The 13,084-nt window shown below is 47.9% G+C and overlaps 1 protein-coding gene across 7 annotated transcripts in view; it reads right to left on the bottom strand.

Moving 5' to 3' along the window:
• The window catches only part of Tmem229b (transmembrane protein 229B), a 60,184-nt gene extending 53,076 nt beyond the window's left edge, over window positions 1-7,108 (bottom strand). For 3 of the 7 annotated variants that reach the window (XR_005974851.1, XM_041658700.1, XM_041658701.1), the window contains exon 1: window positions 6,657-6,983. The gene's annotated coding sequence lies outside the window, so the exon portion shown is untranslated. The other 4 variants (XM_041658702.1, XM_041658703.1, XM_041658704.1 and 1 more) reach the window with 4 other exon arrangements.
• Between the last annotated feature and the right edge of the window lie 5,976 nt (window positions 7,109-13,084).

The following is a 13,084-nucleotide window of genomic DNA, read 5'->3' as shown; positions in this document are numbered from 1 at the left end:
TCACCTAGAATTTGATCTAGGGAAATGTCAATTCCCTTCGCTTTTTCCTGCTGTTCTAAGAGTCTAGCCTCTTGCCTGAATAAGCATTTCCATTTCAATTGCGGTCCACTCTCGAGTACCGCAGAGCTCAGCTGGAGCCAGTCCGAGGGGGTTGCTCTGCTTGTCGTGGCCCAAGATTTTAGCATCTCTTTAACAAAAGAGGCTTGCATCCCAAAAGTCATGACAGCCTGTTTTATTTCCTTGAGATCATTCATACGCACAGGCTCCCATGTATCCTCCTTGATGACCCTAGGGTTTTTGGAACCAATCACCTTCTCTGTTGTTATTACGGGAAAGGCAGGTAGAGCTGTAGGTAGAGCTTTGTGGAAATTGTCCCGGAGAGACTTACCCACAGATGTAGTTAAAATTTTCCTTTCTACCCTTTGCTCTTCTTCATCAGAATTTAGAAATTCCTCAATCTTTTCAATTCTATTCACCATTGCCTTCTGCAATGTCTGAATCTCCTGTCCAGAATTATGTTCCAAAGCCTTCATTGAGGATTCTAATGTATGAAGTTTGTCCGTTAGAGATAACATCTCATCTTTGGACATAATTTTTATGGCATAAACCGTGCCTTCTTGTATTGACAATCTTTCCGTCAATCTGTCATAAGCTTTAGACAAAATCCGATTGTCACATTCAGCAGTTTTGATTCTCTCAGTTAATGTTTCATTTCCTACAGAAAGGGACTGAATCTTATGGTCCAGATCAGCTGTTCCCTCTTCCATAGTAATGAATTTCTCCTTAACATCAGCCTGAAGAACTTCAACCTGATTCTTGAGAAGATTGTTATCAGCCTGGAGAACTTCAAACTGATTCTCGAAAAGATTGTTATCAGTCTGGAGAACTTCAACCTGATTCTTGAGAAGATTGTTATCAGCCTGGAGAACTTCAAACTGATTCTTGAGAAGATTGTTGTCATTCTCAATTGTTTTTAAGCGTTCAATCTCTGCCTTAAGAATCCTGGATTCGTCTCGTAAAGACTTTATCATATTTCTATTATCAAACCATTTGGTGCCAATGAAAACTACGAATCCCAGAAGGATCCATATATGTGGGGTGATAGACACCTCTTGTAAAATCTCCCACATGGTACAATTAAAAAAATCATTAAATTCTTGAACAATAATGTGTTCAGACATTTTATTTATAAAAGAAAATTTTTTTACCTGCAAAGATCGGTTCCTGCCAGTGGTGGTCTCTGTGTTTTTGGAGCCTGTCCTAGAACTAGCTCTTGTAGACCAGGCTGGCCTTGAACTCACAGAGATCCGCCTGTCTCTGCCTCCCAAGTGCTGGGATAGAAGGCGTGCACTACCAAGGCCTGGCAGGCCTCAAACTCACAGAGATCTGCCTGCCTCTGCTTCCCAAGTGCTGGGATTAAAGGCGTGCTCTACCACTGCCTGGCCGGCCTCAAACTTGTGATCCTCCTGCCTCTGCCTCCTTCAGCAAATCCTACCGGCGTGGGCCACCACAACCGGCCAAGTCACTTTGTAACAGACCAAATCTGACGCTGTGGCAGCTTTTGTTGCAAAACCGCAAGTACTTGAGCTTCAGGCAGTGGGGTTCAGGCAGTGGGGTTCCGCTGCAAAACTTAGCCAAGGCAGGCAGAATGGGCCTGTGTCGCCGAGTGTGTCTCGGACTCGGCACTGGGGCCGGAGTCACGAACTGAAAAACAGCACCGGGGAGGGTGCTGTGTTAGCTAGCGGGCTACCCGCTTGAGTCGGGGGCAAAATAGCCCGACGTTGGACGCCAAAATGTAACGGCGTAAATGAATGCAGACAGAGTGTAAAAATATATATATATAGCTTTAATGTAGAAATAGACTTACAGAACCACCGTTCCCGCGGAGACCAGGAAAGCAGAAGCGAGAAGCTCGGAGCTTGCTCGCCAAATTTATAGGCAGACATTAGCCCGAGGCGAACACGCCCCTTAAGGGGCGGGACTTATCCCTACAAACATGGATGGGGGAAATCTGATAAGGTCCACCTACAGGCAATCATAGACTTCTGAGAGAAGGAAAATCAGTTCTCTTTAGAGAGGAGCCCCTCGATTTATCCAAGCCTAAGTAAGTAAGTGGTCACCCACAAACACATCTACCATGACTCGGTAGGTTATGTATGTAACAGGTCCTAGTTAAAGCAGTCATGAGAGGAAATTGGGGCACCGGAAGAGTTGGAAGGGAAGAGGAGGGGGAATGAGGTAATCATATATACAATTCTCAAAAATTTTAAATGATAGCAAAATGGATCCCTTGTCGGTGGTCCACAGAAGGGCCATTATCAGCTAGAAGTCAGGCTTCTTGCTGCACTAACTGAAGCCTTGTGTGTACTGCTTCCTCGGAAGTTCAGAGAACCCTCTCCCGCTGTGGCCCTTCAATCTCTTGGCTGGCATCTCTAGACCCAGGGCAGGTATCAAGGTCCTACTAAAACCTCTCTTGTGAAAATGGACCAGTCCCAAAGCTCATGTGGCAGAGGGGCCTCTTAAAAACTGAAACAAAGGGGGCTGGAGAGATGGCTCAGTGGTTAAGAGCATTGCCTGCTCTTCCAAAGGTCCTGAGTTCAATTCCCAGCAACCACATGATGGCTCACAATCATCTGTAATGAGGTCTGGTGCCCTCTTCTGGCCTGCAGGCATACAAGCAAACAGAATAATGTATACCTAATAAATAATAATAATAATAAAAAAGAGTTCCTTGATAGCCAAGGGCCACACAAAGAGAGAGAGAGACCCTGTCTCAAAAGTCAAAACAACAACAACAACAACATCTAAATATGATAAAAATAAAGTTTGTCTTTAAAAAAAAACTGAAACAAAGAAAAGACATAGTAACTAAGTCATTCATCATTCCAGCCCAGCCGCAAAGCATACAGAAGAGGATGACCCAGTGTGCTCCAAACCTGGGGCCTCTAGAGAGAAGAGGTGTGACAGAAATGTTCTCACTAATTATGTCCCCTTATCAATTAGGTCTCCTAACACTACACTGCCAGTGAAATTTTGTATGCTGCCAAGATTCCAGAGAAAACAACAATTGTAAGACCCAAGTCCTGCACATGTAGATTAATTTGTAGAAAAATTAATGTCTTTTCGACAGCATCAGCCATGACAGACACAAGGACATCTCAAAGTTCCCAGGAGCCATCAGAGAAAAAGGGACGGTGGGGTCTAGAAGTTCAGAAATGCCAATGGCAATAACTGTGTTTTTTTCTGTAGATTGCTAGACTTGGCTATGTCCAACCCCATCACAAAACTGTCAGCATGGGAAAGGAACAGAACATTTCCTTTGAGAATCATTCTTTGGTGGAGCACTGGGCCAATCCCACCCTACAATTTCAACCCCACTAAATTTATAGGTAGGGGAACTGATGTCAAAACGAACGTTAAGTAGAACCTTTGCGTGGAGACATGCAGGAGCCCACTCCTGCAGCCTCGTTCGTGTGAGCGAAGAGAAGCAAGCAGGCTTTCCACATTAGCCTGCGAATGAGCAGGGTCACTCACTCAGCCTCAGCTTCATGGTCGATAACTGTGCCAGAGGGAGAGACCACTTCTTTTTCCATAAATGACAGCAGCCTGGAGCATCCCATAGCTTGATCTGAGGCAAGTGTATTATTTTTCCCAGACAAAGTATCATTATATAACCCTGGTTGGTCTGGAACTCTATATGTAGAGCAGGTTGGCCTCAAGTCTTCCTGCTTTTACCTACTAAGGGCTGAGATTGCAGGCATTTGTCACTATGCTCAACCCAAATGTCCGTCCTGAACCAAACCTACAGCATCAAAAGTCTCTTCAAGCATCTTGGAAAAGTATAACCCACGAATCATAAGGTAAGTGATTCTAAACCTTCTCGAATCCCAAGAAAAGAGTATTAGTACACCAGTCAGTGTACTAACTGTACACTTTAGGACCATAACCAAAAACACTAGCTCCTGACCCTTCTGTCAAACCAGCTTACACTTTACTTTTCAATAACCAACATCCTGGTTTCTGAGGAGACATGGGGGAAGAAGCCGAAAATATAGCCAATTTCAGATGATCTTAACCCCTTTCCATGCTCCCCGCCACTTGGTATGAACAAAAGGAGCTGGGAAGGTGCCAAGGCCGAAATGATTTACACTTTAAAAGGAATGTTCCAGAATTTAAAAACCAAACCAAACCAAAAAAAAAAAAAACCCACTAAAATCCAAACCACCTTGTCTGCAATTAGAGGATGGCAGGGGAGGAGGGGACTAAAGGGATACACTTGAGAGCAGTCGAGCAATGGGAGGGTTAGCTATCCTTTTTCCTCCTCAAGGACAGCCAGATCTGATAGGGCTGCTGCTAAGCCCAAGCTGCCTCACTTTCCTGCCTTGTGATACCATGGGCCCCCCTCACCATCAAAGACCCTTTTCAGGGCTTTGAGGGCGATTGTCACTAACGTCCTGGCTTGTCATCTCCTTCAAAAAGCTGCAGGACATCCCATGGGCAGAGGCAGGCAGAAAAACCACCCTGTGCCCTCGAACAACTTTTCTGATAAAAACGACACTTTTAAAACTAACACCGATCTTTCCCTATCGCAAAGGCTGTAATTCAGCCCTGCCCTGTAAAGTGACACGTTTCCCTTTAGAGACAACAGGCAAATTGGATTCAGCTGAGATAAACATAGTCTAAAGCCCACTAACTCTTCTAATATCTTTCATCCAAGAACCCCCAACTCTTAAATCTGTTTATAAATGGTGGAAATCGGGTCCCATCCCTTTCAAAGAGGGAGTCAAAGGAGCTCCACTTTCTTACCTCACAGCCTGTGTATCTGGAGAACAATCTGTCCATGGAAAAGGCTTTTCGCACCCTTGCTGCTGGGGAGGTCAGGCCAGGGCCACCGTCTTCAGCTGTGAATTAACAGCTTGAGATAAACCCAACCTGGACGGAGCAATAACCAAGCCTGTCTAGCAGGAGGGAGGAGTCTCCTGAAGTGGGGCTGTCCGTGTCATTTGAGTTAGCCACCTGACCTGACCTTGGCCACTTTAGTACCAGGACCACAGAGCAAAGGGGCACTTAATTCCCCTTTTTTTCCTGTCACCCCTTACAAGTCCTGGAACCCTCCTTGCTCCTATCTTGAAGTGGCCAAAGTCAATACTAAATCAACCTGCCATTTCTCTCCAAAGCCCAGAGTTCCATCTCCACTCTTTGCCGTCTCTGCTTCCCAACACGAAGTCTCAGAAAGGGCAAAGAACACTTCATCTCAGCCCACCCCTCCCTGTCTCTAAACCTAGCTGTCCTTAAGGACCCACCCTTGGTCCAAACCCGTGTGTCATAGCTTACTCAGAGAGACGCAGGAGGATCACCCAGAAGTCCAGAGCGTCCTGCACCTCCTATCTCAGTCAGACCATAGAAGCAGATGGGGCTCTGCCTTCCAACCAGGTAAATGACCTGAGCTCTTGGACGGCAGGGCTGCCATAGGACAAGAGCCAATGGTCATATGCAAGCGCTCTGTAAACTGGAGGAACCTGGTTCCTGGAGACAAAGATTGGGAATCTTTGGAACATGGTCCATTTGTCTTCTAAAGAGAAAGATCCTATACCATTCTTAAGGCAGGTTTACCAGCCCTCTCTTTAACCCCTCTTTCTGGTACAGGAAAAAAAAAAGGGGGGGGGGAGACAGGTTTCTGGAGAACTCAAGTTAGAAGATCATTTATTATTGGGGTGCAGAGATAATGGGTGAGCAGAGCCCCAAGGTTACACTGGGATGCAGCTTCCTCGAGCCCTCCAGTGAAGTCTAACCAGTGTCAAAGAGCCTGATACTACAAACTCAGAGCCTGAAGCCATCATCCCTCCACCTCCTGAGAAACCCCAGGGAAGAGAGGAGAACCGGTGAGGGAAAGAAGGGGAACAGGTCAGTTTCTGACTGGTCATAGAAAGGGAGAAAAAAAGACAACACCTCCCCGGCCTTGCCAGAAACAGGGCTAACTGGATCCTCATCCCAGCCCTCCATTTCTCACCAGGAAACAGAGATGGTGAATGCAGATGAAGCACTGGCAGCTAGGGGCTGGGCACTGACCTGGGCACCCACCTGAAAAAAATGCGAAAGAGTGCAACCCACCATCAAGCACCCAGTTCTTTCTTGCACACGGAGGAGAAGGCAATAGGTCCTTTGGGCCCGCAAAGTCAGGAGGGTCTGTGGTTCCCACTCCCTAGACCTGGCTCTCCAGCTTCCATTCAGTCTGGCGCCCCCATCTGTCCTTTCCAGAGGGCCTCGGGGTGCACACCACTGGGTGGGGGGAGGTGTCAACCTTCAGAGGTCTGAGATCCTCAGCCGGATCTTTCACCTTCGCCTCAACCCGGCACCGCTTTGTTTCACGCAGGGAAAGTTGCCAGTGTGCACCCCTTTCGCCAACACGCCCCCCTGTGCGCCCATCCCCCGCAGGGAATCCAAGCTCAGACACACCAGCTAATCTGCGACTTGCTCTTCAGCCCCAGCAGCCGCTTCGAAAGCGAAAGCAAAGAAGAGGGATCCGGTAGTGTCCCTACACGGGGTCGCCGGGTCTTCCCCATCACCGGCACCCACGCGCTCGGCCGCTGCCCGCCCCGCTCAGACACCTCTCTCCGCGGCGGAAAGGCCTCTCTGCGGGCATCGCGGGCACCTACCGGTGCGGGGCCGGGTACGAGGGTAGGGCAAGGCAGAGCAGGGTCGGGCTACCGGCTGCCCGACGCAGGTGCGGCCAGGAGCGCGGTCTCTCCGGCTGGCTCCCGCTCCTCCTCCCGCGCCGGGACTCGGGGCGCTCTCCTGCACCGCCTGCTCCCCGCCCCCACGCCCGGCGCTCGGGCTCCCCCCGCGCCGAGTGACCCGCCAAGCCTCCCCCACGCCGCCCGCCCGCGACTATTCCCGCATAGAGTGTCCGCGGCCGCCGGGGCGGCGCGGGGCCCGGGCAGCTGCAGCGGCTGCTGCCCCACAGAACCCAGCCCCAGGCGGCGACGGCGGCACTCACCCATAGTACGGATGCGGTGCAAACTGCACATGCTCGCGTCTGACAGGCGCTCTGCCCCCGGCCCTGTTTAACTCTTTCGGCGCCCGAGTGTCCGCCAGGCCCGCTGCCCCCGCCGACCCAGCCGCCACCCGCCACTCATCCTCAGCCTGCAGTCTCCCCTGCCAGGACTTCACCCGCAGCCCTGGTGGCTCAGTGGCTGCAGTGAAGATTCCTTGGCCCTCCCTGCCCAGGCCACTCCTGCGTTCCAGGTGTGGGGTGAGGGTCGCCTCCCGATTTGTAGGAGTTGTAGGGAACCGCTTGCACAATATTGACTCTGGCTATCTTGAAGCCGCAGGTCCCCGAGGTCCGCACTTCACACCGTGTTGCATACCCACTGTGTGCCCGTATTGTGTTCCATGCAAGTTAATCATTGACGCAGCCAGACCAGGTGGGGCTGTTTGGTTTTCATCATCATCGTTATTCTCATTTCTAAGATGCAGAAACTGAAGCTTATGAAAAACTAGAATTTGCTTTGTTCAAGGACTGAACCTCAAGGTCCACGATTTGGTTCGTAAAGATTAAATGGAATATGTTCTTTCTGAGCTCCTTTTAGGAGGTACAAAACAATGATTGTCACAGAAAATAATAATAATAATACCTTGGCGATTGGGAATACAGAGCATGGGAAATCAGCTCAGTGAAGCCAAATTCAGACAGGCCTCTCAACTAGTCGTGGGTCCTGCGGGAAACCCGAATGAAATTTCCCTCCTATTCCTGTAACAGCCCTGAGTCCTGGCACCTCAGTCAAGACGAACGGACAGTCTTGAATGTCTATAATGCCACATGTCGAAGTTTTCATTTCTTTTCTTAGCCGGGTCTGATCTTGAACTTCCCATCCTCCTAACCTCCACCTGTCCAATGCTGGGATTGCAGAATGGACCCAACAGGTTAGCATGAAAGTGGAGGGATGTCCTTTTTAAATAACCAGAGCGAGCAGTCTTCCACGATTCTCACATACCCTTGGCCTGATCTGAGCGGCCTGACAGTTGCTTCTCTAGGCTGAGACTGTAGCTCGGTAGAAGACCAAGTGTTTAGCCTTCTGGAGGCCTAAGATTCAACTGCCAGTGGACGTTCATACATTTGTGTGCATGAGTGCAGTTCGCCAATGCCCCTGCACACACCAATCGACCTAGAAGGGAGAGGAACATTCAGGGAGAGGCACAACTTTACTAGCCAGGGTTCTCTAGAGGAACAGAACTGATAGAAGAACAAATATATGGGATCTATTAGAGTGGCTTACAAGCTGTGGTCCAGCTAGTACAAGAATGGCTGCTGCCCAACAGATGGTTTAAGAATCCAGTAGTTGTTCAGTCCAGGAGGTTGGACGTCTCCCTTGGTCTTCCACATACCTTGGAATCCAGTAGAAGTAGGTTCTAATAGCAGTGAGGGAGCGCCTCATCTACTTCAGAATAGATGAAACTGCCAGGGAGAGTGAGGGCAAACAGGCAAAAAAAAAAAAAAAAAAAAAAGCATTTCTTTCTTCCATGTTCTTTATATAGGTTGCCATGAGAAGGTGTGACCCAGATTTGGGGAGGGGTCTTCTAATCTCAAATGAGTCAACCAAGAAAAATCCCTCCCAGGTGTGCCCAGCTGCTTGAGCTTTTAGTGAATCCTAGATGCTGTCAACTTACAACCAAGAATATTATCCATCTCAATGACCAAAGAAATTGCAGCATTTACTTCATTTAAAAAAAAATTATCCAGGCAAGTCACATGCCTTTATTTTTTTTATTTTTTTGGATTTTTCGAGACAGGGTTTCTCCATAGCTTTTGGTTCCTGTCCTAGAACTAGCTCTTGTAGACCAGGCTGGCCTCGAACTCACAGAGATCCGCCTGCCTCTGCCTCCCGAGTGCTGGGATTAAAGGCGTGTGCCACCAACGCCCGGCCTCATGCCTTTAATCTCAGCACTTGGGAGGCAGAGACCAGCAGACCTCAGTGAGTATGAGGCCAGTTTGGTCTACAAGGCAAGTTTCAGGACAGGCAGGACTGTTATACAGAAAAACCCTGTCTCAAAAAAGCAAAACAAACAAACAAAAAAATTATCCAAGTGGTGGTGGGCACAGGCCTTTAACCCCAGCACTTGGGAGGCAGAGACAAGTGAATCTCTATGGGTTCAAGGCCAGCTTAGTCTAGGCTTTGTGAGTTCTAGGACAGAAAAGACTACACAGAGAAATCCTGCCTTGAAAAATAAACAAAATTATACATTTGAGTGTTTGCCTGTATAAATGTGCACCACCTCCATGCCCAGTGCTCTTGGAGACCAGAAAACAGCATTGGAACCCTTAGTGTTGAGTTACAGACTGTTGTGAGCCACCATGTGGGTGCTGGGAACCTAACCTGGGTCCTCTGCAAGAGTAACAAATGTTCTTTATTGCAGAGCCATTTTTCCAGCCCCCTTCTTATAATGTGCCAGATGACCTAAGAGGTCTCAGAAGTTCAAGGCAACACAAGTCTAAGAAAAGGAACGAAAGGTTCATTCAACCAGTCTTGCCCCACTCAAGACAAGATGTTAGGTTGCGTCTATTCTTTCTGAACCTAATTGGATCCTATGTCATCCCTTGATTGCCTGATGAGACCATGTCTCTTCCATCAGTCTATGTCCCTAGTCAGGGACCAACAATGAACATCTCTGAACTGGAGGGGGCTGCAGACCAGGGGCTGGATGCCCATCCCCATACATACTCTGTTCTTGGCCTGGACAATCTTTTCTTCTGTAAGAAATCACACTGGGGCTGGGGATGTAGCTCTGTAGTAGAGCACTTGCCCAGTAAGTGCAAGGGCTTGAATTCCTTGTAATATCGCGGGGGAAGCATTGGAGCTCAAGTAGGAATGATTGGCTTTATCTTGGGCTCTTCAAACCAGCAGAGGAAGTATATAGCCAGGCGATGCCACTGATAAGAACTTTTGACCCTCATTATCCTCTGTGTAGGAGAAACACTACCACCTACCTTATGACTATGATGCAATAATTCAATGACATAATGCATGTGAAGTCCTTAGCATACAGTAGGCTTTCAATAACAGGAATTGTGTTCTGTTGCGACTAAGGCAGGGAGAAGGATAACAAGCATTTTTGTGGGCTATACCCTGGACCTTGTCAGAAAGAAATAAGACTGTCCCCTTGACAGACATGTTGACCAGGGTGACTTCATTAAACCTAGCAGCAACCTTAACACCCCTTGCCACAGAACAAGGTCTCCTAGACCTCTCTGTGTTTGGCAGCAGCTTGGGTTCTGGGAAGCAGCATTGTACAGAGGAAGGTGTCAAGAGCTACGGGCAGCATTCTGAATTCCCAGCAATGTAGGTATTAGGTCCAGGAGGTACAGTATCCAGTGCCAGCAATATTTTTAGGGGCCCACAAAATGCCTTTTTGTATAACAAAAATGGATGCAAAAAAATAAACTTTGATGTCAAAGGAAATGTTTTCATATAATATTAATATTTCCATCCTTGGTCTGGGACAAGATGCCAGTGGCAAAATTGCATAGGAAGCGTCAGGAACTGAGACACAGGCTGAGCACCGTGCCGTCTTGGGTCACCCCTCCCATGGGGTTTTTCTCTCGTCTTTAAAAGGGATCATTTCCTCCTGACAACAGTTTACACAGCTGACCTCTCTTTGGGCAGGGCAGCTATTTCTATCTCTCATTACATAAATGGGGAAATAAAATCTGTGTAGTTTTGTCAAGGTTACGCTGCTAATAAAAGGAGACTATAAGTCAAACTCAGGTCTTCCAGCGCCCCAACCAAGATCTCTTCCACCTGCACGAGACGAGAAATAAAATCAGTCATACCCAGGACAGAGCAGTCTGCTGCAGCAGGGAACCTAAAAATAGCAGCCAGAGCAATGAGTGGGTCCCCAGGTTTTTCACCCAAAGAATGCTGAGACCTTCCGGCAGTGTTTTGGCAAAGACTGTGGCCCCAGCTGAAGGTAAGCACCAGGCGATCGTGGCTGTAGTCACTCAAGTATGCATTAAAGATAGAGAAACCCTGAGAGAAACCAAGACCCAGCACTCGTACATATACAGAATGCTTTTTTCCTTGTCTTAAAAAGCTAATGGAGCAGGTAGGTGGGCCACAGGCATATATTTTTGCAATACAGTTTTGTACTTAAATCAAATATCTATATATCTATATCTATGTATCTCTATCTATCTATCTATCTATCTATATCTATATCTATATATCTTGGTCCAGGAATATGACTGGACTTGCCATGCAAGCCCGAGGAACAGAGTTTGGATCCCCAGAAACTCATATAAACATTGGATGGACCTAGGGACTTTCCTGTCATTTCAGCCCAAGGAGTCAAAGACAGGGGATCTTCAAAACAAGCTGGCAGGCAAAATTAGCCATATCAGTAGCTCTGGGTTTGATTGAGAGGCCTTGCCTTGGTGGATGAAGTAGAAAAGAATGAAAACCAGCCTGGGGCCTCCCCATGCATAGGCACACAGGCTTACCCACAAACATGCAAAGACACACATACATGCACTCCACACGTATACACATAAAAATGGGTGGGGGGGGTCTTCATTAGGATTTATACAGCAGTGCAGACCTGGATTTGAATTCAAGATCCACATCCTAGTCGGATGTCTTCGGCAGCTCATCTTCCTCGGCCTATTTTCTCATCTGCAAAGTGGACATGGCGACAACACCCACCCCGGAATCTCATGGGAATAAGATGATGTGTAAAAGCTGCCTTGTACGGTGCCAGGCCCAAAGTGCCTGATAGCACCAACAACGCCAACCCTGCCAGAGTCAAGAGTTATCTTTACACCACCTTCCTACCCCCATAGTGCAAAACTAAAAGTGTCTTACGTGTGTGTGCTGATTAGTCTTCATGTCAACTTGACACAAGCTAGAGTCCTCTGAAAGGAGGGAGCCTCAACTGAGAAAAGGCCTCCATGAGATCCAGCTGTAAGGCATCTTCTTAATCAGTGATTGATGGGGAGGGCTTAGCCCATTGTGGGTGGTGCCACCCCGAGGCTGGCGGTCCTGGGTTCTATAAGAGCAAGTCACTAAGTAGTCCCCCTCCATAGCTTCTGCATCAACTCCAGACTCAAAGTTCCTGCTCTGTTTATGTTCCTGTCCTGACTTCCTTTGGGGATGGAGGCGTAAACCGAATGAACCCTTTTCCTCCTCAGTTTGCTTTGTGGTCACGGCGTTCCATCAGAGCAATAGTAACCCTAGCTGAAACAGTATCTCTGGAGCCTTTAAAATGTGTTGTTGCACAAACTAAGTTCTGGGGCATATTTTCTGAAGGACACGGGATTTCTGTTTTTCTTATAAAGCAAACCATCCACAAGGGGCTTACTTTTGTCTCCAGCATAAGGAACACTCTTCGTGATTTTTGAAGGGATTTGGAAAAATTTCTTCATGCTTGATAGAGAGGACGTTTCCTGGGGTTGCCCTTTGACCCTGAGTCAGGAAAAATATGACTTGAGAGAGTAATTTTTGCAGAAACTGGCCTGTAGCCAGATGAGAAAAAGTCTGGGCACAGAAACTGGGGACCAAGAGAGGACCACATACAGTTTATGAAGATGCTGTGATAAGAGAGAAGCGAGGCAGAAGCAGAAAGCATCATATTTGGATGGGTTTTATGAGGAAGCAAGAGAAAGAGGGAGGGTGAGGGAGGGAGGGAGGAAGGGAGGGAGGGAGGGGAAGATCTATGACTCTTGGTGAGTCAAAGTAACATGCTGGCATTTAAAAATGGATGTCACTGCAACACCCCCCCCCCAAAAAAAGAACTTTCTGAGACAGAGTCTCGCTCTATTGCCTAGTCTGGCTTTGAACTCATGGCAGTCCCCCTGCCTCAACTTCCCACATGCTGAGATTACAAGCACGAGCTGAGGCAGTATCTATGCTTCCAACTAACAAGCTTTTCTTCAAATAGGAAAAAAGGATGCCCAAAGAGGCTAAGGACTACGAGTCTGTATCATCTAGGATTCTTTGACTAGGGTCTCACACAGACCAGGTGGGCCTGGAACTTGCTGTGGAGCTGAACATGACCTTGAAATTCTGACCTTCCTACCTCCACCTCTTGAGTG

This window comes from Microtus oregoni, unplaced genomic scaffold (genome assembly GCF_018167655.1).
Source record: "Microtus oregoni isolate MIOR12 unplaced genomic scaffold, Mior012 000009F_ref0000495, whole genome shotgun sequence".
Taxonomy (NCBI): domain Eukaryota; kingdom Metazoa; phylum Chordata; class Mammalia; order Rodentia; family Cricetidae; genus Microtus; species Microtus oregoni.
Note: the sequence above shows the minus strand (reverse complement) of the source record. Positions and strands in the feature narration are given on the sequence as shown.